This window comes from Anas acuta, chromosome 2, assembly GCF_963932015.1.
Source record: "Anas acuta chromosome 2, bAnaAcu1.1, whole genome shotgun sequence".
NCBI lineage: Eukaryota > Metazoa > Chordata > Aves > Anseriformes > Anatidae > Anas > Anas acuta.
The window spans coordinates 71,397,686-71,420,597 of NC_088980.1; the positions used below are offsets into that span (position 1 = coordinate 71,397,686).

General features: G+C 45.2%; 1 protein-coding gene across 1 annotated transcript in view; it reads left to right on the top strand.

The window, feature by feature from the left end:
• Positions 1 to 6,625: 6,625 nt before the first annotated feature.
• The window catches only part of BASP1 (brain abundant membrane attached signal protein 1), a 51,711-nt gene continuing 35,424 nt past the window's right edge, over positions 6,626 to 22,912 (top strand). The window contains exon 1 of the mRNA XM_068670842.1: positions 6,626 to 6,827. The gene's annotated coding sequence lies outside the window, so the exon portion shown is untranslated. The remainder of the gene's footprint in view (positions 6,828 to 22,912) is intronic.

Below are 22,912 nucleotides of genomic sequence, written 5' to 3' on the forward strand. Positions count from 1 at the left end.
TCTCTTTCTGTAAGGAGGAAGCTTATGCTCTAGGTGTAGTTCTGGTGTCAGTACTCCTACCGGATGCGTAAGTTTGGGCATGCTGGCTATGTTGGGATGGTGCCTGAGTGCCCTGCCATTTGTATCATCAAGCAACAGAGGGCAACAGCACTCAGGAAATATAGATTTCTTGTCTCCTGTGCTCTTTTAATCCCACTATGTGGACCTGGTTCATCCTTACACTTTTTGTGATTCTTATACTATAACAGGAGTCTAGCCAGCACTATGATCTAGTGATCAATATATTTGACTTGGTTCAGACCTACAACACAGAGGTGTCTACGAGCTTTAAAAGTTTCTACCCCTGCTGCAAAGACCTAACATTGCAACAAGACAAGACACATAGACAGAAATCACATGAAAGACTAAAAAGCAAGGAGACAGTGTTGATTTCATGTTTTGATTTTGACTTGATTTTACTTACATTATGAATTTCTGCAGATCCCTTACAGTCCCTTTGCATTGGTGAAAGACTGTATGAGGTCCTACTGTAGCTCTTCTGAGTACTTCAGCCTTTCTGGCTAAGAAGCCAAAGGGATGGGATGTAAGAGAAGGAAAGGGAAAGGATGGACTGGAAGAGCACAAAGAAGAGCTGAAGCATCAAACTGTAAACAATTCATCATTCAGCTAACTGGCAACTGTTTTGTACTATGCCATTGCCCAGTTTTCTTTCTCAGAACAAGGCTGTCTGAAAGTCCTTCTGGTAATGTTGCGGCTACCAACTTTGGAGCTGTTTAATGGTTTCTCTTGTAATCTTTGCAGCCTTGGGCTTATGGAACTCATGGAATTCAGGATACATTTAATAAAACCTGGCTTCCCTACAAGTGTGGCATTTGCCTTGTTTTCCCGAGAGGTGAATTAAAACACATAGGTTTGCTTGAGACTATGCAACAGATGTGGTCACTACAAGCTAGTAGCTATGAACTTCATTAATTGTCATTAAACCCATATGCCTCTTCACAGGAGTCCCATGGGACAAAAAGTTAAGGAAGACTTGGCCCTAAGGTCACACTGTGGACTGCTGGTCACTGCTCTTCTGTAAGGTGCAAGTGACTTCGACTCCCTTGGGATATGTGATGTTGCAGATGGACTTGTAAACTTCTCCTTACAGAAAGCTGTAATTTTCCAGTCAAATCGGCTGATTGTCCTATGAGCTTTACGTGTCAGACCTACCAGCAGTGGGGCCTCTCTCAGTGATTTTGATGTGGAAGGATTATGTCCTGCTTATCCCACTGGAAATTTCTTACATTTTAAACTCACTTACTAGAAACTGGAGGTGCTATTTTCATGATCAGATGTTGTTACTGCAATTAACTGATACTGACTGAAGGACAGACTGGTGGTGTAGTAACAGTAGCAGCCTGTGCTTGTCTCCAAGGCTGTTACCTGCCTCTAAACAAATATGAGCTGCCTGGCAAGCAGAAGCAGTGTCTGCCTCCATTGTATGAGATCATTCAGTTACACCGGTCAATGAACTGTAGCTGATAAGGCAGGAGATGTCTGATACCTCTGTGCTGGAGCATAATCAGTTATCAGCTTCTGGATCTCCACAGATTCCACTGGCCTTTATCTTTTTCTTTCTAAAGGTGTATTTTTTTTTTTTATTTTATTTATTTATTTATTTTTTTTTTTCAGTCAGGCTTGAATTATTTTGAGTGTGCGAGCATTTGATTTATGCACTGCAATGGCCTTGATCTGACCATATGTCAGGACTCCCCATATGTTCTTTCATTTGCAGTATCCACAAAATTCACCCAATAAAGGCAAAAGGTATAGCTTGGCTACAGATCCTCTGTCATTCAGCTACAAACAGCTGGTACTGCACATTACAAGGCTTATTTAAAGCTCAAGTACTCTCACCCACCCTCTCTGATAACTCAGCTTGGCATGTAAAAACACAAAAATAAAAATATCAAAGTAGTGTAGCATTTCAAAGAAGCATTCAGGAAGTAGACAGTGTGTCTTGCTCCAACACGGAGAATCCTGTGCCTAAATGGTTGGAGCGTGCTTTGAGAGCGTGCCCAGCTCTGGTGTGGAAAGGACTGGTCACTGAGCTGTGGTTGCAGAGCATACCGTGGGGCAGCTCATACGTGCACCACCGCGTCTGAAGCATCGGGTCCTTTCTGTCAGTGATCTGCTGCTAACATTTCCATTTCAGAGAAATCTCCATAATTGACTCTTGATTGGAAGCAGATGTTTTTGTACATGGGAGTGATCTCAACAACTCACGCTATTGGCATGTCTGGTGGTTGGTTGAGGAATAATGGTTTTGAGGCATGCGCATTATCTGGCTCTTATTCTGTGGGAGAGCCACTTCTGTCTAAATGTTTACAAATATTTTCAGTTTTAACCACCTCAAATACAGTTATCTAATTTGACTCTCAACAAGCCATTTGCAGCTTGTGCTTGGCACAAATAGCTCAGTGAGGTATGGGAGGCAGACAGCTTTAAATTTAGTGCCACCGCCTTGGAGGAATAAATGGGACTAAGAGCTGTGGCTGCATAAGACCAAAGCTGCTCTGGTTTACAAACTCTTTTCTGTGACCACAGCTGGGCTGCTGGGAAGCACCTGTGGCAAACTGGATATCAGGGAGCAGCAAGTGACTGATGACAGTGACTGATGGTCTGGGGTGAGCTGTATGGGGTCCTGGGCCCTGGGCAGACTGGGGACAGGCCCAGAGGAGGTGAAGGGGAACAGTCTAGGCTAAATGTGTCCTCAGGGCCGTTACTCCAGAGTTCACAGCCAGCAGCTCTCTCGCAATGTGGGAACCCAGCTTGTGTTTCAAATGGAGCAATGTTGTGGTCCAGTAAGTAAAGTACATAAGCAGCCTTCAGTGCAGAGGTCAGACATCAAACTCTAAAGCAGTGTTTTTCTTCCCTCTGCATTTGACTTTCATTTCTGTGCACCTCCGTTCTCCCACCTTGTGAGTATTCAGTGCTACATTGCAGCTGTAAGGTTAGTTAGAGCATCCAGTCAGTCGTGCATTTGATCCCACATTACTGACATTCCTGTCACTGAATGAGATACCTGAGGAGCCAATTCTGATCACTATTGAGATACTGACGTACTCACTCTAGCTGTTAAATGAAAGGCATTTTTTGGCCATAGAAGCCAAACAGCAAATACATTATTCAGCTGTTGCTTCAGTGGAACTTGCAAGTGAAAAAGGAGAAATAACTCCAAGATTCAACTTACAGATGGTCATGGAGAAGCCTGGCATACGTAAGCCATAATAAAAGCTCACAGTATTTGAGCACATTTGCTTCTTTTGTACATAAGCAACTCGAACTCTTTAGGGTAATTGGGGTAGGAGTCAGAAATAACCCAGATAATCAGAAATAAATTGTACTGTCAGAAGAGCAACTATATCCATCTTTGGGAAAGCTTGCACACAGACTTCTGTGGAGCAGGGAAGCCTTTTAAGCTCAATGGCTAGAGCAAGACCTCCTGGGAGGCACATATGCTTTGCATTATAGACTGATCTAAAGCCAGGAACATTGGGGTAATGCAGGGTTCATGACGCACGTATCCCTACCTGGCCACTTTTTATGTTATGTATGGTAACACCCGGTCTAGTAAAGCTTGATTTAACTATGCCTGCCACCATAAAACTTTGGCTTGTTATCATTAAAACTGTTATCAGAGGCTTTCATCTACCTTTATGTCAGGATTTAAATTTGGATCGAGATGCTCCAGTAGCATTTTATCAGAGTTGCTATTTCATGATTTTATGAAAGCTGTTTATTTTACATGTGTTGCCTATAAATCTATGAAAAACAAAAACAAACGTGTGTCTACCTATATTATTGTAATCAATTTTTAAAGTAGAAGTGGTTGGTAGTTACGTTTATAAGGAGAATGACATCCACCACTAATAGCAAATTTTGCATATGCCTTACACCTTTTATTTTCCCCAGAATAAATGATATTATAACCAGGTGGATCAACAGGGAATTAGACTCTAATTGTTTTTTAAATACTCATTATAAGAGTTATTATAAGTGAAACATACTCTTATGAAAGTAAAAAGTTGCACTGCACGGTAAAAGAAAAATGTTATTACGCATATGCTTATTGAACAAACGGGCTTGGGAAAACTACATAGGGAAAACTGAGCTTCTCTTCCCCTGATGCAGGGCTAAGTCAGCCTGCCGATACACTGGGCAAAACGCTCCCTCTTGTGGCCTCTGTTGGGAAGCGATGGCAGGAGGAGGCTTGGGGCTGCTCAGCCCAAGTCGCAAAGCCCCGGGCTGTCGGACTCGGGGTTTGATGTGAATTTATATATAGCAGGAGGATTCCTCCTGCTAGGCTGATTCTGGGAGAGGAGCTCTGGCGGGATGTTTAACTTGGAGATTTTTTTTCCCTTGCTTGCCAGTCGCTTCTCTCTCCTCACTGGGCAGACTGACCAGGAGCCTGCTTGCCCAGAGCAGGAGCTCCTCACAGACACCAGCATCTCCTGAGGAAAAGGCTCAGGGAGAGCCACGGAGGTGCTGGGCCATAGGAGATGGAGGGATGGTGGTGGGATGGCAGGAAGAGGCGGCCGTGTGAACGTGTTGGACATCTACTGTCAGGCCTTGTGACTGCTGTCAGACCTCACAAAGCACAGAGCTGCTTGTAAAGCAGAAGGAGAAGCCGGATTCGAATGAAAGGGCGAATCAGGAATGTAGGGTTGGAGTTAGTCCCTAATGGCCAAGGTGGAAACGGGATAGCTGGTATGACCTGGAAGGCAGAGAGCGCTGAACATAGCTGGGCCTGAAAGGCTGGAGCAGGAGGGGAAGGCAGGGAGCTGGAGTAACAGGCAAGGGGCGAGAGGAGGAGCTGGCTCAGAGGAGGGAGGCTCCTCATCGCACAGTGACAGAAAGGCAGTGAAGCAGGATTTCAGAAAAGCAGCGAACAATTAAGGTACACAAAAGGGCCGAGACACACCTACATTTCCAGAAGAGACAGCTCTCCATCCTCCTGCAGGTGCCTTGCTCGGTGCTTTCTTCTTCTTCCTGATACCAGCATTTTCCTCCAATTCCTTGCAGACAGGAGGAAAAGCTGGAGATACTTTACACACCTTTAATTACGACAAAGAAATGTCCAAAGGCTGCTTTGAATCTCCATATGGAGACATTTATCACATTTATCAGACACTTGTGACATTTTGATGCAGCAAAGTAACTGACGGGAGCCTTTGGTGGAAATTCTGATTGGGGGGTTGCGTGCATTTAGAGGCACATGACCTGATGTGTAGGTGTATTTAAAATGATGCTGGCTGATAAGTCAGCTCCCAGCTCAACTGGTGTAAACAGCAAACACATCCCCCCCCTCCCAAGCTGGTACCAGCAACAACTATTTCTTTTTCTTCTCCCCCCTCACATTATATTGCGCTGGCCTTGCAGCGACTGGGACGCCTTTTAGGACAGCCTTGACAGTGGTGGCCCGGAGGGCACCGGGTGACTTCCCCTGAGCCCGCAGCAGCCCTGACCGGGCCATTTTGTGGCTTATTTCTCGGCTAAATGCCCAAATGTCGAGTGTCACCCCGCCCGCCCGCCCGGCAGATACCGGGTCGGCGAGGCTCCGGCTGGGCTGCGGAGCAGGATTTCGCCCTCGGCTCTGCTCCGCTCCCGCTGGCACCCGCTTAATTTTATTTTTTATTTTGGTCTCCCTTCTCTTTTTTTTTTCCTCGATTACCCCAATTTGACGGAAAACGCCGGGCCGGCCCCTCCGCTGCGTTTGGGCAGGCGTGGCACGGCTGCGGAGCGGAGCTTAGGCCGCCGGGGGGAGCCGGGATGCGGAGATGGGGCTTTTTAAAGGAGAAAAAAAAAAGAAAAAGAAAGGGTGTGTGTGAGGGGGTGGTGATGGTGGGGAGACTGAAATGAGGGCGGGCACACGAGGATGTGCGACATTTGGGGGCTCGTCCCTGTTGCCGCGGCTGCTCGCCCCCTCCCCGCACCGCACCGCATCGCCCTCGGGGAGAGCGGGGCGGGGGGCGGGGGGGGGGGGGGGCTCCTCCTCGCAAGCCCACGCTACCACGCTGCAGCAAAACCGCCTCCCCTTCCCCCTTGCCTGAGCCCCCCCCTCCATTTTGTCCCCGCCCGGCCGCGCCCCTCCCGCCCCACGGCGAGGAAATGTCCCCGTTCCCCCCCAGCCCCCCGGCCCCGCGATGCTCGGGGTCGCCCCTCAGCTGCTGGAGCGCCCCAGGGCTGGGTCTCTTCTCCCTCTCCCCCCGTCCACCCCTTCGCTGTCCCCCGTCCCCTTTGTTCCCCCGGCTCAGCGCCCCCTCCTCAATCCCTCCGGCATCACAGCACACAGATTTTTCGGGGCAAACCCCTCTCCCCTTCCCATCCCCGACGGGCTCCTTCTTCCCCCGAGGCTTTGGGTGTGGGTTTTTTTTGGGGGGGTGGGGGGATTAAGGATGCAAGGTGCGGCTGCGGACCCCCGCAAACCCCCGTCTCCGTGCGCCCCCTAAGCGTGAGCTCCGCGCAGCGCAGCGAGCCCCCGAAATAAATAAATAAGTGCGGGTGGCTTTTGAACTGCCCACAGACTGTCACAGAGAGAGAAGGGGGGGGGTAGGAGGGGGAAGGGAGGGAAAGAGGGAGGGGGAGAGAGAGCGAGAAATGCAGAGGCAGCAGCCGCGGTAGCGGCGGCATTGCTCCAGCAGGCACCAGGCACTCCAGTGCCGGGCGGCGAGCGGGGGAGCCGCAGCGCTCGGAGCGGGGCGAGCGGGCACGGGGCCACCCGGGGCGCTCGGTGACACGGCCACACGCGGACACGAGAGGGGCACGGAGGAGAGGCACGCAAGGTAACACGCGGGGAGCCCCGCTCGTGCCGTTTGCGGGGCAGAACCAGAGAGTCTTGCCTTTATTTTTATTTTTTTATTATTATTATTCCCCCTCCCCCCCCCGGTGCCTCAGGTGTGGGGAGAGGGGCTCCTGAAGCTGGGGGGGTGGTGGTGGTGGTGGTGGTGATGTGGGTGGGGGGGTGGGGGGCTGCCTCCCCCGGCGCGTTTGGGGTGCGGTGCTGCGAGGAGCGGGGTTCCTCGAGAGGGAAGGCGCCGGGCACCGAATTCCTTCGAGGCACAAAACGGGATTTCCGAGGAATTTAAACGCCCCGATCGCGCGTTCCCTGGGGGGGTGGCGGGAAGCCATGGGTGTGGTGGGAAGAAAAATGGAATAAAATAATAAAATAAAATAAAAAAGGGGGGGGGGGGTTTAAGAGGCTTTTGCACCCCGTTCCCTCTCGCCGCCTGGGGTCCACTCCCGAGGGGAGGGGGCCGAAAAACGAAGCCCGGGGGCGGCCGAGCCCGGCCCCCCATAGGGGCGGCGGTGCTGCGGGGGGGCTCCGCTCCGTGCCGTGCCGCGCCGGGGGGCGGCGGTCCCCATTCCCCCCCATATTCCCCCATTATCTCCCCATTGTGTCCGGCACCCAGGCGATGGTTTTCGGGCGGGGGCTGCCCACGCCGCCACCACCACGCGTGGGCGCGGCAGCCCACGGGTGTCGTGCCGGTGCCGTGCCGGTGCTGCGGGAGCAGCGCCCGGATGCGCTCGGCCATGAATATTCATCGAGTGCCTTCTCCCGACATATTTCCCCCCCCTCCCTTCCCCCCAATTTATCACAGTCTCCCCCCCCCCCCCCAGCGAGGAAGCTGCGCCCCCCTGGAGCCGTGCCCCTCTTCCCCACGACGTGCCGCCTCTCCCCACGCACTCGCGTGTCCCAAACGCCCCCGGCACGGCCCTGGGGGGGAGCCGGGGTGCGGTGGGGGTCGCGGGGGGGCTCCCCGCCGCCGGGGGGGCGCAGCCGCCCCTTCCTTTGTCTCTGCCCGGCGCATGCGCGGGGCCCGCCCCGCCGAGGATGGGGATGGGGAGGAACAAAGGCGCCCCCCCCCCGCAGCCCCTCCTTTTTCCCCGGGGGGCTCCCGAACCCCCTCGGCCCCTCTCGCTGCGCCCCGAGGGAGCGAGCGCGGAAAATGGGGCGAGGGCGGGCGGGCGGCGCTGCCCCTCCTGCGGGCAGGGGGGTGCTCGGCTGCGGCACCCGCTCGGCAGGGCCGTGCACGGGGGGGGGCTTTTCGGCGGAGGGGCGTAGGGGGGGGGGGGGCTGTGATTTATGCGCTGCGGTTCAGTGCCACGCGAGGGATGTCGCGGAGAAGCCCCGCTTCCACCTAGGGGGAGCCAGCGGCGCTCCCGGCTGCCGGGCGGCCTCTGGAGCATCCCCCTCTGCTCGCCCTCCCCGGGAGGATCCTGCCAGTGCGACATCTTGAAAGCTCTTTTGTTCCGATGGCTGCACCTCGGGGTTGGCACCGCTGCCCGTTCCTCCTCCGCCCCCCTTATTCCCCAGTGGGGCCCGTGCTCAGGACTGGGGCGCCAGGTCCTGCAGCCCTCCTGCAGCCTGTTGTGAAGTGGGAAATTTTGCCAGCTGGCAACCTGCGAGGCTCTGCCCGCAGAGAAACGATACACTCGCCAAGCTCAAAGATGACAAAAGAATCTCGCAAGCGGGCTCCCACATGGAGGGCGGCCGTGGGGTTTTGCTGCTTCCCCTCTGGGGCTGCGGACGTGAGCTGCAGAGCGCACACCCTGGGGCCTCCGGCTGCGACCACTTGGTGTTTCCAGTGAAGGCCACTTCTGGAGAAGCACAGCCATCAGAGCCCTCAAACCTGTGGCAGAGCTGCTTCTCTGCCTGCCAGGTGCTGCCCAGAGCCACGGGCAGGCTTCAGGCACGGTGGGTTTGTCCCTTGAGCACGCAGGACCGTGGGCTGGGAGTGCCATACGCAGGGAGATGCGGCATCTGCTGCTCTGCTGCTGCTGCTCTCCATACCTGCGGATCCCTTTGTGCCTTCGAGGATGTTGCTCACAGCCCCCAAGCTCTAGCTGGGGGTAGGAGGGGGAGAGGAATGCAGCCAGGATGTGACCAGAGGTTTTTTTTTTTTACGCTTTGCTCTGCCTGCTCCTCATGGCATGGAGCGTCGGACGAGCGAGGAGCTTTGCTTTGTGATCGACCAGCCGATGGGATTGTACGCAGCAAATACCTCCTTTTGGCGTGGCTGTTGTAGTTTTGCTGGAGAGCACTGGCTGTGCTGTGGATGGAATAAACCCAAAGAGAGGGGAAATTCTTGGTGGCTCTGTCTATTCTTGTATGCTTCATGTGTGAGATAGCCGATTGTGTAATTTGGGGAATTTGTTTATACATAGCTGCCAAAAAGCAATCACGCAGCAGTTTCTTCTGTTGATATGAATCTCTGAGAGTATCATATCCTCACATCCAGTTGAAAAGGAATCGGCATTAAAACTGGTAAAACTACTGGCCCAGTTATTGCGTGAAGCAGTGACCAGGTGTGGTTTTTGTGTATTTTTTTTTTTTCCCTTCTTCTCTTTCCGTGCCTCTTAGCATCTGAAATGCAACACCCACTAAAGCAACCTGGTACTAACAGGCAGATTTATCTCAGAGAGTGGCACACCTTTGGAGCATACCCTTTCCCTGAGATTACAGCGTGCACACCCCATAATTTCACAACTGATTAGAACTGTCTGTCCTTAAGTATTTGTCAGTTTTGGTCTTTCAACATTAAGCCTCTGGAATAAATCGTATTTTCTGAGTGAAGCTCCTTGTATTCGTGCTGTGTTCCAGTGGTAGCTTTGCCCCATGCAGTGAACCGTGAAGTCCTTCAGCAGAGCCTCCTGTGTACAAGACAGCTTCAGACCAAACAATGCAAAATTCTTCTCTTGTGCTGGCATCCACACATGTCCCAATGGGGCACACAGAGGGACAGAAGCTGGCACAAAGAACAGGCTGCAGGGCAGAAACAGGCTTTGCCATGAAATCGTGGGAGAGCTTCTTTGCAAGGCTTTGACTACCATGGAGCTGCTAACTACTTGGAAACTTTATGTTTCGTGTTGATGTCACATAGTTTTGAATACAAGAATTTCAGAGTTTTTCTTTCCAGGAATTTGTATATACAGATTTGTGTGAAAATCCTTGGACTTGACTTGGGTCTTGATTTAGGTCTTTAAGTGTGAATGTAGTGTCCCTGGGTGCTCTGCAAATTTAATGGTTTAAGCCTGAGTGCTTCAAGTAAGAAAAAGGGGATGCTATTCAAATGCAACAGAGACTTATCAACCAATATTCAAGGCCCTACCTTCTTTCCTGCAGGGGCAGTAAAGGCAGGCCATTTTGAAGTACTGTCTGCATCAAGACAGCTTCATAACTAAAGAAGGAAATCTTAGGAGGGGCTTGGGTTATTTCTTTTGTGTCAATCAGTAATGACAAGAATGAAGTAACAACTAGAGAAATCAAAGAAATTCCTGAAAGCATTAGAGACTTGAAAATAGAAACCATATGCAGCATAATAGAGGTTTCATGCATTAGTAGGAAATGCTTTCAAGATTTAAAAAAACGCAGAGGGAAGAAGGGGAAAAGCACCTCGTGCAGGATGGAATGAACATTAAAGTCTTCTCTACGGCATCTTGTATCACGCAGCTGCCTTTCTTAAAAGCGTGATGCCAGCTAAGCTTCTTGCTTCAAGATGGAGAAATGTGGTTCGTATAAAAACGTAGCTATTGGTTGATATTTGTGATATGAAAATGTGTAAGTTCAAAATAGAAACTGATTGATAGCAATGTGATTCCTCAAACATGAAAGATTACTGACTTGCCAGAATCTGAAAATAAAATCCTTTGACTTTTTTTCAGCACACCAATAAATGTAAAGAGATACTAATTTTTAACACATGTGGAGCCGTCAGGTTCTGCCTGGGGGCAAGATGTGTAGTAACTCCCTGTTAAGTACGGTTAATGGAATTTAAGTCTGAGGAAACAGTTTTATTAATAAAACCCTTCTGTCTTAGGATATAAATCAGGGGCAGATCTCTTTTGATGTGTTTGGTGTTGGGTTCTGCAGAGTCAAAGTGCAGCAGGCTGCACCATCGACCGGACTTGTGGGGTGTCGACTGCCAAGTACCTCACCGGTACTGTAGTGCTGGGCTAGACACGTGTTTTTTGGGTACATGTTGCCTAGTTTAGATTTTAGCCTTGTAGGTAGTGACACGTATGAATATGATCTGCTGATCCAGGGATTTTATTATTTTTTTGTTAATTCTTGTTTTTATTATTATTATTATTATTATTATTATTATTATTATTATTATTATTATTATTATTATTTAATATCCTATAGGGATTTGAATGTATTTTCAAAAGATTTAATTTTTTGTACGATTCCCTAGCAGTTGTTTAGAGCAGCATGCCCTTGGTGCTTAATGCAAACTGTATGTCTGATGGTGGGAGCTTCATTTTGATTAACGACTGAATGTGTAGTAAGATAGGGCCTCAAACACCTACCTTCTGCTACTTACAGAGGTGTGTTGATAGATGCTTGCTAATGAGGTCATGGTGCTGGTAGTAGTACCTACGCGTTGGTGTGAGGAGGATGTCAACGCAACACTGAAGCAAAGCTTTTTACTCCAAGCAAAAGCCAAATGACTGTAGGGGGAAAGCTTGCCATAGGATTACTTTTAATGGCAGAAATGTATGCCATCATGTCTTTACATGACAAATGGAAGCTGCTCCTACACAAGTAGTGAAATCAGGGGGCTGTTGGCCATCTTCTGTTTCAACAGACCTTAAATACACAATGGGATGTAGAGTATAAGCCCTTCAAAGGCTAGAGCCTGTTTTATCAGTTTATTTTCTGCTATTACTGTTTTCCTTGAGGGACTGGTTGCTGAAGGAGAGGCTTCTATTCAAAATTACAGCTTGATGTTATTAACTGTTTTAAGATAAAGTGGACGGTCACATAGTAGTTTGCTGTAGATTTGTATTTGCTAGACAAATTTAAGATGATTGCTGAACTATGAAGAACAAATGAAGCAGCATTAGACAAAACAGAACAGATCAACAATAACAGAACTGATACATGTCTCTTTCACTATCTACTTTAGAAAAGCGCACACAAAACAAGACCAAATCAAGATGTAGTGAAAACCCACAGTTACAAACATGCAGTCAGCATGGGAGGGTAAAATCATGACAAACATGTCATGTACATCATGTACATCTGTTTATCCAAGATAGGCTGGAGCCTGAGAAATGCTACATCAGCTTCCTGTAATCACAGTTCCTCAGAGCAGTTAAGCACGTCATTCTGGGAGAAAAACAAAACAACAAAACAGGCTAAAGGTGGTACAAAACTAGGAATCTGGAAACAGAGAGGATGAATGCTGTCACCATTAGACGTGATGGTCAGATGATTATGGCATTCCCCATTAGTAAGCAAAGTTTCCTGCTGCTTGTGCTTTGGCCAGCACTGGTAAGTGCATGACTGACTTCTGCTGCTGGTTGGGCTGAGCTGGTGGGAGGAAGCAAATTCAGTGAGCTCTGAGATGGCGAAAGCAGCTCTTCTGGGTTTCTTGCTTTCACCACAAAAGCTGAGGCAAATAGGGAGGTTGTGCTAGGTACTCTAAACAGGTTTCTGAAGCAGATGGGCTGAGAGAGTGGGGCTGGTGCTCCTCCAGCAGCATCGCTCAGCCCTGGGTGTGTGCTCGGCACCAGTGAATGAACAGCCTGTGCTGGGGACAGCTGGTCTCACTGAGGTGTCTGTGAGAAGAGCTGCCTGCTGAGTTTTACTTTCATTTGGAGATCTGCAAGCCGTGTGAAGGGAAGGAGACTACAGGTCCCCAGGGAGTAATAACGAGAACCTGGCCAGATTTCCCAGCTTCTTCCATTCCATCTTTTCATTGAGAGGCAGTAGAACACAGTGGTGGTTTGTAGCTTTGTTTTACAAGGAATTTTCACTAGGAGCATGTGTTGTCAGTGAAGCCTCCACAGTGTACTTGAGTGCTTGGGATCTGAGCCTCTAATTCAAGTCCCTAAATTAGCAGACTGAAGCAAATGTGGAACCTCTTACCTTGCCTGCTGCAGCTTGTGTATGCTCTGCATAACTCCAGGATTCACAGCCAAGGGCATCCTGATGCCTCTAGAAAGCTGCATGTAGGATGTGGGAGCTCAAGGAGTGTGACAAGGAGTTGTCCATGCAGACAATTTTTTTTTTCTGATGGATCTGATGCCTGCAGTTCATGGGATAAGAAGAACTTATCCATTCTCTGTTCCTGCACTCTGTTTGCATTTCTCCTTTCCCACCTCATGGATCTTCATCTTGAAGAAGACCATCGTACAGTTCAGAAGGATCAGCAGAACCTGTTTTAAGCTGCTTGTGGTCATCTGATGTTCCAACCAGTCTTGGATTGCTAAAATAACCATTTTGGTGTTTTTCTCAGTGCTAGGCTCCATAGGTGATATTTAGAGTAGCATTTAGCTTTCGGCATAGTGGCCCAAGCTTTACATGCAGTTGCCTTGGACTGATGACATTGTCTTAATGAATAGTGCTTTTAGAACCAAGCAAAGTACGTGCAGCCCTATTGTGCACTCAAATATAATAGGTCACCCGCATGTACTCTTTTCCAGTGCATGTAATATTAAAATCTACAACAGTGCTCAAGAGAACTAACATTACAACAACGTTTTTGTAAGCACTAGAACAATTATTAGGTCAGCGAAAGTTCAATTGTCATTCTGTCCTCTGGACAAGCTGTTTGATGATGGCTTTATGAACAAATTATTGATGGCAATGATAAGAGGAGCGTGGTGCTCCTCACGGTCTCTCATGCCTGACCAAGCAATAGAGTGACAATGGCAATCCACAAAACCATGATGTCTTGAAAGTGGCCTTCAGTACAGACATAGCTTCTGTTACCAAGGATTCAAACTACACTGCAAATCACCTTCAGATATTTGTTTTGTAAACATCTCTTGAAACGATGCTGCCAACAAAGCATTGTGGAGAAATCATATCCAGTCAACAAATTATAAATATAATGGATTTCTCCTGCTTGAAGCAGGCTAAACATCACAACTTAAAATACTTGCCTCCTCTGTTCTGCCATGGAGTGGTACATGGAGGATGGTGTTGAGGGGCACAAAGTGGCTTTGCGTGCCCTCCCACAGTCATTGACTGAGCATCTGAGCCTCTCAACATCTAAAACAGAGAAGCAATAAGTAGGGAAGGAGGAGTAGTGAAATAGCTCACCAGTTCTGCACTAACAGATTTGTGGTTTGGAAAAAAACCCTGTCCATGAGTTTGCTTTGAAACAATGACAGTAAATTTATGGTCTGAGAATAGAAATATTTATCTCAGCAGCTTTTATTTCCTTTCTACTTCAAACAGAAAGCTCTTTGGCATGGTTGCTCCTGGTTAAAGAAGCCACTTGATATACTTTCTTATAGGAACTTTGTATTTTAACATGTTGGGATACATCTTATATATCTCTGTGCATACCATGTATTTGTAAATGTGTCACAGTAAAAAGAGTTCAAAGGTCTTCAAGTTAGTACTTTTCATTCATTTTTTATTATTATTTTTTTTCAGCTAACTTTGGCTCTGTACCCTTCCTTGTAATAACATTGCAGATAGTTTTTCTGTTAAATTATTACACTGGTTATGTTGCCATTTCTTTTGGCTATCCTCTCTAGAAGTCCATATTTGCAGCTGGGAACTAACACAACGCATTTCACAGAACATCTCATTAATTGCACGTTAACATGCAATATGTGCATTAGCAGATACACAGAATGCAGTAAGGTCTATGGCATAAGCTTTAAGTGTAGTCTCATTCTTTTGTAATAAGCAGGAATATGAGTACAGAATGCCTTTAAAAACTTTAATTTTAAGCTCTAAAATTAATAATGTTACAGGACCCGCACTGTTTGCATGGAGGGTTCCCAAATCTAGATGTGCGCTAAAGTGAGATCATATCAACACGAGAACTTGATCATAAAAAGTATTTTATGCAAATCCTATGACAATATAGACATCTTGGAGTTCTTCCAGCCAAAAGCATTCAACACTTCTAACTTTTTATTGCTTAAAAAAAATATTCATGTGGTTTCTCCTTCTGCCGAGTGCAAGAGAATTGGTGGTTTCTTTTTTTTTTTTTTTTTAATTTTTTAATGGTGTTTTATTTTTAAGCAAAAAAGGGCTCATGACTAAGTGAAAAAAATAAATAAATCTGTGGTAGCTCACCTTGCCAGTCTTATTTTCAAGAAGAACTAGATTTGTTTGATTCCTGTAGGACATTAAACAAATTGCCACAAGATCAGAATTAAACTACATTAGTGAGGTGCAAAACACTTTTTTTTTTTTTTTTTTTTTTTTTGGGGGGGGTGGGGAGGGACAGGGCATACTTGCTATTATAATAGAGAAAGCTTGTCTGTTAAGCTGGGGCTTTTCTGGGCTGCATATCACATGAAGGCCGGTAGCTGTCACAGCCACAAAGGCCTGAGCTTCTTTCATGGAGAAACCTTTCTTCGGATCTACTTCTAATTGCTTGAGATTTTCATTGTGCCCAGATAAAGCATCACATCCATAAGTGATGGAGACAACAACACAACTGCTGTGCAAATTCATTATGAATGCCAGCAAGATGGGTCATTTGGCCATGTTCAGGCCAAATGAGTTCATGATGGCAAATATTTATGCCTTTTTTGTAAAGCATAGGTTTGGTTTCAAGTACCTGGTGGTTTTTCGAGTTGCAGCAAATTCTCAATCCTCCCTGCTTTTGAAGCTCCTTTCCAGCACCTCTGGGGCCTGACCATGAGTCCGCTACAAGCTGCCCCCAGCATTTTCATGGTTCTGTTTCTGAGCTGCAGGTTCCCAGCTTGCATCTCCTGTCTGTCCCACCCTGCCAGCTCCAGAAACCTTCTCTCCTCTGACCAGTGTCAGGGACTCCCCCAGGGAAGGAGCTCTTCTGGTCACTTGAGTCTTCTTCTTAAAGCAAACAAATAAAATGAGACTGTCCGCTGGAGTTTTCTGTGCTGTCTGGCTTTGGTAGGACCTTATTTGTGGGGCATACGCAGTCTAAAGTGCCAGACATCTTTGATTCCTTGCACTGGAAAGGAGACCAAATAGCTAACTTAATTATTACAAATGTCCTGCTTTATCTTAATTAATCTAGCCATATGATTCAGGTTCCCCAATCTAATTATCTGGGGAGATAGTTAAATATAACTTCATGTATCTAGGCGCATTTAGCTATTCATGGTTAAATCTGCTCACGGTTCCTAAGAGACTATATTTCAAAGTTACAGAATCACAGTTGAGAATAATAGCCGCCCTTCATCTGAAATGAAAAATAGAGAGAGTTCATCTTAATTAACGTGGTGGAATAAGTTTTTGTGTTAATAGTACACCTCATAATTTACAATCACCTTCAAGTCTCTCGTGAAAACAAGCAGACATCTTTTCCTGTTCTGACACAGAGGACTACCAAGTAGTTGTGCTGTACACAAAAAATGGGATTTCCACTGTTTGAGCAGATAAACATAATTTTAGAACATATGTGGTAAACATTTGCCCTTTCCTCTGTAACAGATGGGAGATGGTCAGCACTGAGTTAAAATAATCTGAATAATTTGAAAATAATAAATCATAGTAAAAATTCCATGTCTGTGGGAACATTTCTAATAAAGTCATTGTAGCCATGTGATCAGAATTACAATAAAGAAGACTTTGTTGACCAGGGATGGATAAGAATAAAAGTGTTCCACTAAATGTTAACAACCATAATAGAATAAACTGCCTATAAATATCCTAAAATGAACATCTAAGAATTTCCTTTCATATACTATGTGTAGAACTTATAAACATATTACTTTTGTGGGTCATACACCCCATACAAGGTTGGACTTGGTGCTTAGGGACATGGTTTAGTGGGTGACATTGGTAGTAGAGGGATAGTTGGACCAGATGATCTTGGAGGTCTTTTCCAACCTTAATGATTCTATGATTCTACAAGAGAGACATCATTCAAATGGATGAACACGTACACATTGAGAACAATCAAGCAGAATCTGTGAAAGGAAAAAAATGAATAGGTTGGTTTTGGGCAGTGTAAAGAAGAGAATGATTATTTTAAGAGCAGGTAAGAACTGCCAGCGAGGCATCACTTCAATGGAAGTCACTATTCTGCCTTGAAGCAGGAAGGGGGATTATCCAGACTACTTTTGAGGTCCTTCCCTGCCTACAGTTTGTGGGATCAGGCACAGGAGAGACCTTTGGGGTGAGCTTGTTCTGGAATGCAAGGGAATTAGTTCTGTTGAAAAACAACTGTTCCCAAATGTGCCAATTTATTAGCAATATGTATGAGCTCTGCTAAAGTAGAGATCAAAGATAAACTTCCACTAATATGAAATACACAAATAAAGCTTTTCTAAAGCTGGTACAAAGAGATTTAATTTATTGATGCTGGACAGCAGAGGCTGTTAAACAGAGATTTCTGTTGGGTACTGCTGACAGAATTCTTGAAATGTGCTGTACATTTGAGTCTATTCTTCAAATTAGGGCTGATGTAAAAGAAGCGGAATAAAGCTTACAAAAATGATTGAGGCTTTTCAGTTACTAAATATTATTTCAGGATGGTAATGTGTAGTCGCGTGGGTATGTGTGAAAATTATTCTCTGTAATCCCAGAAAGAAATTTTGTAACTGCAGCTGAGAATGGCTGCGTGATGCTGGTTGGTACGACACAAGTACATCCTTTGTTACTTAATCTATAGGCTGCAGAAACGTTTATGGGGTTGTTCCACAGATGAGTAGAGAATCTAACTGCATAACAAAGGCTATACACACATTTTCAACACATGGTTGCTCAAACTTAATGGCATAATAACAATAGCTTTGAAGGTTAAGCCTGATATAAATTAGACTCATTTCTAAAGAAATCCTTGGTGTGTATTCATAAATGGTTTTGAATAGACTTAATGTTTAGCTGAACAAACACCTCTGTGCAATCTGTTTTGTGTGCAGGTGGGCAGCTGCAGTTGAAGTTCCTGGGTCAATACCAAGGGCTGCCCAAGCTGCAGCTACTTGGGATTGTGTGTTTGAACTCTGTCAACCTTTTGCACCTGAATGCAACCTGAGACTTATTTAGTTTCCATATGTGCTTACTGAAAATAGTGGTGTGCTCTTCAGAAGCAATTGCAGGAGTTGTGTGTATGCTTCTGTTGGATGAATCAGATTCTTGGCTAGTTGCCCGCATCTTGGTGTTATTAGAGATGAGGAAATGTTCACCTTTGTTCAGCTGCTAATTGTCAGACTGCTCAGCTCAGTATGGATTTCGAGCTGTGCACAACAGTGCTTTGGCATTCTCTGAAGTGAATCTCTCACAGAGGGAGATGTCTTTTGGGGGCAGAGCTAGAGCTGTGGGCTTGATTCTGGCTCTATTTACCTGCTTGATCAGAAAGTATTTGCTCTGAATGTAATTGAGTTGTACCAGTACAGTCAGAGCAGCGAGCTGCTGGAACACCAGGGTAATTTGAGTGGTTGGATGTGCAGCACTGATTGGGTCTGGTGTTCTGATGTGATACAGCAATGCCTGTGTTTGCAATCATAATACGCAAGCATTTCCGAAAACATTAAATCCAAGTGTTTTGTCATCTGTTTGCTTTTCTTCCTCAGTTCCTTTAACACACTAATGGTAGGTGAACTTGGATAATTTTGGTGTTGAAAGCAAGTTTCATACTGCCTGAAGAGGAAGAAGGATTATCTTTTTAATCTGTAGAATTTACGTGTGTGCAGCAGTGCAATTTTCATGTTGAGTAGATAGGTCAGAAAAAAATATATGCCTTAGGTTAGGATTCCTTTGGTCAGAGACAAAATCCCTGGCATTAGGTCTTACTAATATTAATAAGCTTATATAAACTGGTACAAAGGGCTGCAGAAGAATGGTCTGAGCAGCCTTTTTTTTTTTTTTTTTTCCTGTGCATGGACCTCTGCATCAGAAACAGGCGTCGCAATGACAGCATGAGGGAAAGGAGCTTGTAATAGATGTATTAAGCTATCCTGCTATGCCATGGTATAGGCCAGGGACGGTGGAGAGCGCATGCTGGTGTGCGTGCAGGCAGAGCTCTCTTGCTTCTCTGCAGAAACTATTGAATGAAGAGGTGAGCTGGGGTGGTCACAGGGCTCCTCCTGATTATACTGGGTTAGAGGCAGCACTTTGAGCCCAAGCTGTAGTTAATGGATGAATCTGGTTTAGGTAAAACTGTTCACAAGTGGTCCAACCAAGCCTCTCTCACCAGCTGCTTTATGGAGCTCTTCAGTACAAGCAGTAAGTAAGCAAGACGAAGTGCTAAAAATGACCACACTGGCACCTAATTCAGGGGATATGCCCTAGAAAATATTTTTTATCTTCAAGTATTATGTGCATGCCAGTGTTTAGACTCCAGAGCCGGTCTGGTTTTTCATAGAGAAATTTGTGACATGTATAAACCAGGAATGGCTGACGTAATTGGTGTGCTTCTGCAAAAAAAAAAACACTTGTCTACTTAAGAGACAGGCCAATGAAAATAAACATGAACTTTAAAAACAACCCTCAAGTTTGTATTCCAAGGTTAGAGTATGCTTCTGAGACTACTATCTGCCACAGTAGGATAGTAAAAACATTTGCATTTTCTGAGAAAAAGTAACTAACCCCAGTTCATACCATTTTCAAGTTTACAACTAAAGCATGCAATAGCATACAAGTCCTATGGACTAGTAAGTGTTATTTTAAGAAAGGCATATATCACATGCCTGTTGGTAAAACACCGTGAAGATGTGCAGCAGTAAGAAAACTCATTGCACGAAGTGTAGCATGACCTATTTGACATTTGAATGTATTTTGGTAGATTTTGTAGATTCCTGTATAGTACCGCATCCTGTGCATTTTTCGACCTAATAGGAAGTGTAACAGTGATAGGAGGAAAGTTTAAATAAAATCCTATCAACATTTCCTAGTCAAATAAAGAATGTATTTATTTATTTATTTATTATTATTAATATTATTTTTATTTTATTTATTATTTTAAAGACATTGTGATTAAAAAGTCTGAACTTTGAACATGACACTGGAGCCAGCTGGAAACCTCTCAGTGAAATATTTTATGCTGGAAAATGTTTGAGTTCTTGCAGCTCAGCATCTGTAGGAATAATACAGGTTTTGATTTCTAGCTGAAATAAAGGTCAGTCTTACCCACCTTGGGCTAGTTAATCATTTAATGTATAAGCAACCCATGAAAGCAAAGGTTCAAATTTTTGTTGTTGCTGATCCCAGCTGGGGGGTTTAGTCTTGTCTTCCATAAAGCAAGTGAGCAATCTACTCAGCAGACTGGTGTCCAGTTTCGGTTGGGTGAGTCTGAGCAGCTGCTGACAGAGCTGGTTACTCCATGCTGTATAAACTACCACCTGTCTGGAGATCACCTGTGCTCAGAGGTGATGAATGTCGAGGTTCAGGTCTGAACTGGACAGAGAAAAGAGCTGAACCGTGCTCACTTTCAGATGAAGTGACTGTTTCAGCAGAGGGCTTGAACCTGTGGCTAATTCTTTGCTTGTCCAACTGCAAAAGTTCATATAAAAATGCCCCAAATACCAATCTTTCAGGGGATTAGAGAGCATTTTTCTATGTAGCTGTAGTGTAAAACCAGTGTCTTTGTTTGAATTCATAAACGAAATATGCAGTCCTTCTGTCGTTTTGCAGTGTTTGATTTGTAGGTGTTTCTGGGAAGATGTTCAAGTCCCAAGTGCCAATTAAGTGCCCATCATGAATCTTAACCAAGGAGCTGGTCCCACTACTTTAAGTTAGAGTTAGATGATGTACTATGGAAATTTGAAATGTTCATTGCAAGATGTGGGAGTTCTTATTTGAGATCTAATTCTGTCTGCAGTGTTAGATACTTCTAGCAGCCCCTTGGGGTGACTCGCTGCTTGCTCCCCTCTGTTTGCTTGTTTGCTGTTTCTGGCTGGGCTTCTTTTGCTCCCAGCTGGGTGAGCTGAATCGCCTTGCCCCAGGGCTCTGCTAAGAGCCAGACCAGCTGCGAGGAAAGGGGAATGGGCAGTGGGCCCGTCCTGCTGGAAACAGCAAGCTATTTAATTTGGCTTAGTGCATCACTGAGCTGCACATCCATCTCATGGTCTTAATGGTTTTTAATGTTGTTCCTCTAAGCATGTTTTTCATCTAAAAACATATTTTTAAAGAGTATCCACCGTATGAACATGGAAACATCACATAATGGGTCTTAAAAAAAATTGCATAAGCTTCTGCAAATTAAAAGCAATTGTGAAATTTTCCAGTAAAATGCTTTTTGGTTTAAAATCTATTGAGTGAATTTTTGCAGTGCCAAAGGTCTAAATCTACCCAAAGATCACTGAATTTCTAAACTGACAATGGAGTTCAGAAATGAATTAACTCCATTGGTCTGTAAAGACCATTTACATCTCTTAACATCAGTTTCTATTTTGTCTAAATTAAGATCAACTCAAATCTTAAGCTTCCTTTTTAAGTTGTTTCAATTCATGTAAGGCAAGCGATAACTGTTATGGCTTATAAGGTGTTCATCTGAGTCGAGAATGATGTATAAAACTCAGATGTGAGTAAAGTGGTGCAGTGACTAAAGAAATGCCTAGGAGCATCTGACACTTCTGGCCTTGGGCAGGAGCCAGACATAGATATTGTGATCCTGGCTCTGCAAGAGAGCTACAGAAGCAAGAACTAAATTCTTGCTTTAATGTTGTCTTTTTATTCAAATATTAAAAGTAATGAGTAGGTTGTAATGATAAAACCATCACATTGGACTGACAACTTGGGTTCATGCTTTCAAGTGTTTCTTAATGTTCATTTAATGCTGACTGTGGGGAATAGGGGGGATTTCCATCAGTTTTAATCAAGAGGACTAAAATTTTAATTCCTAATACATATTTATAATCTCTTCAAAGGACCATTTACTTATTTATTTATTTATTTATTTATTTATTTATTTATGTGTATATATATATATATATATATATTTTTTTTTTTTTCCAATACAAGAGCCACTCATAGTTTGGTTGAAAAGATAAAGGATATTTTATCTCAACTGTTTTAATCTGTAATTCCCGACTCCCATTACAAACCAGGTCGTTGAGAGTACAGATACTTCTCAATAGAATTAGAGCAGTAAGGCAGCAATAGAAATGTGTTGCACATAACAAATTGCTACACTGGTGCTGGTGTAGGAAATCCTTTACACTGTAAAAGGGAACTTAGCACTGCTTATGAAATGTCTTATCCTGAAGATAGCTACTCAGAATAATTTATGAATGTGTGTAGTTTTCTCACGTAGCTTATTTACACAAAGTCCGTAAAACTGAGCTTCAGTCTACACAGCTTTTTTGTAGTTATGTCTGCTGTGTCAGCCATTTGGCTGCAGGAGAGCTGCAACGCTTGCTGGAAGGAGGGGAGTCAGCGCTGTTAGCCAAGCACAAGATGGTTTGTCAGGAGGGAGAGGGAAGTGGTGCTGTTCCTGTGTAAAGCTGTGTTTTGTGCGGCGAGCCCAGCTGCTATACGAGCTTTTCATATAGTAAAGCATCAGGTAATGTCTGCTTACTGAAACTCCTTAAGAACTGTTTTCCACCATGTCCTGAGGCAATATAGTAAGACAGGATTATTGCTGGGATTTCTGAGAAACCAACTGCAAGTGAATTTCTTACCTGATTTTATCCTGAAGTGGAGAACAGTTGGACTTGTCCTAATCCATCAGATCTACAGCTCTGGATCTACAAATTTCTGCTGTGTTATGTTGTGGCCTTAAAACCAGGGATATGTCTGTAATGTGATTGGTAGCTTCACAAGTGCTGGAGTTAGCTCCATTCCCAGCAGCACGTTGCTGTGTTCGTGTGGAAGCTCTGTGGGAGCTAATTTTATCCTTCTGAGAATGTTTAGCAGCCTCTTGTAGAATTTCACATGTATTTTACCTTGCTGCTTCCTCTAATGTGGGCACCAACACGTTATGCTGCTTTGTGCCCCATAGTTCTGCCTCCTAACTAGCTGTCT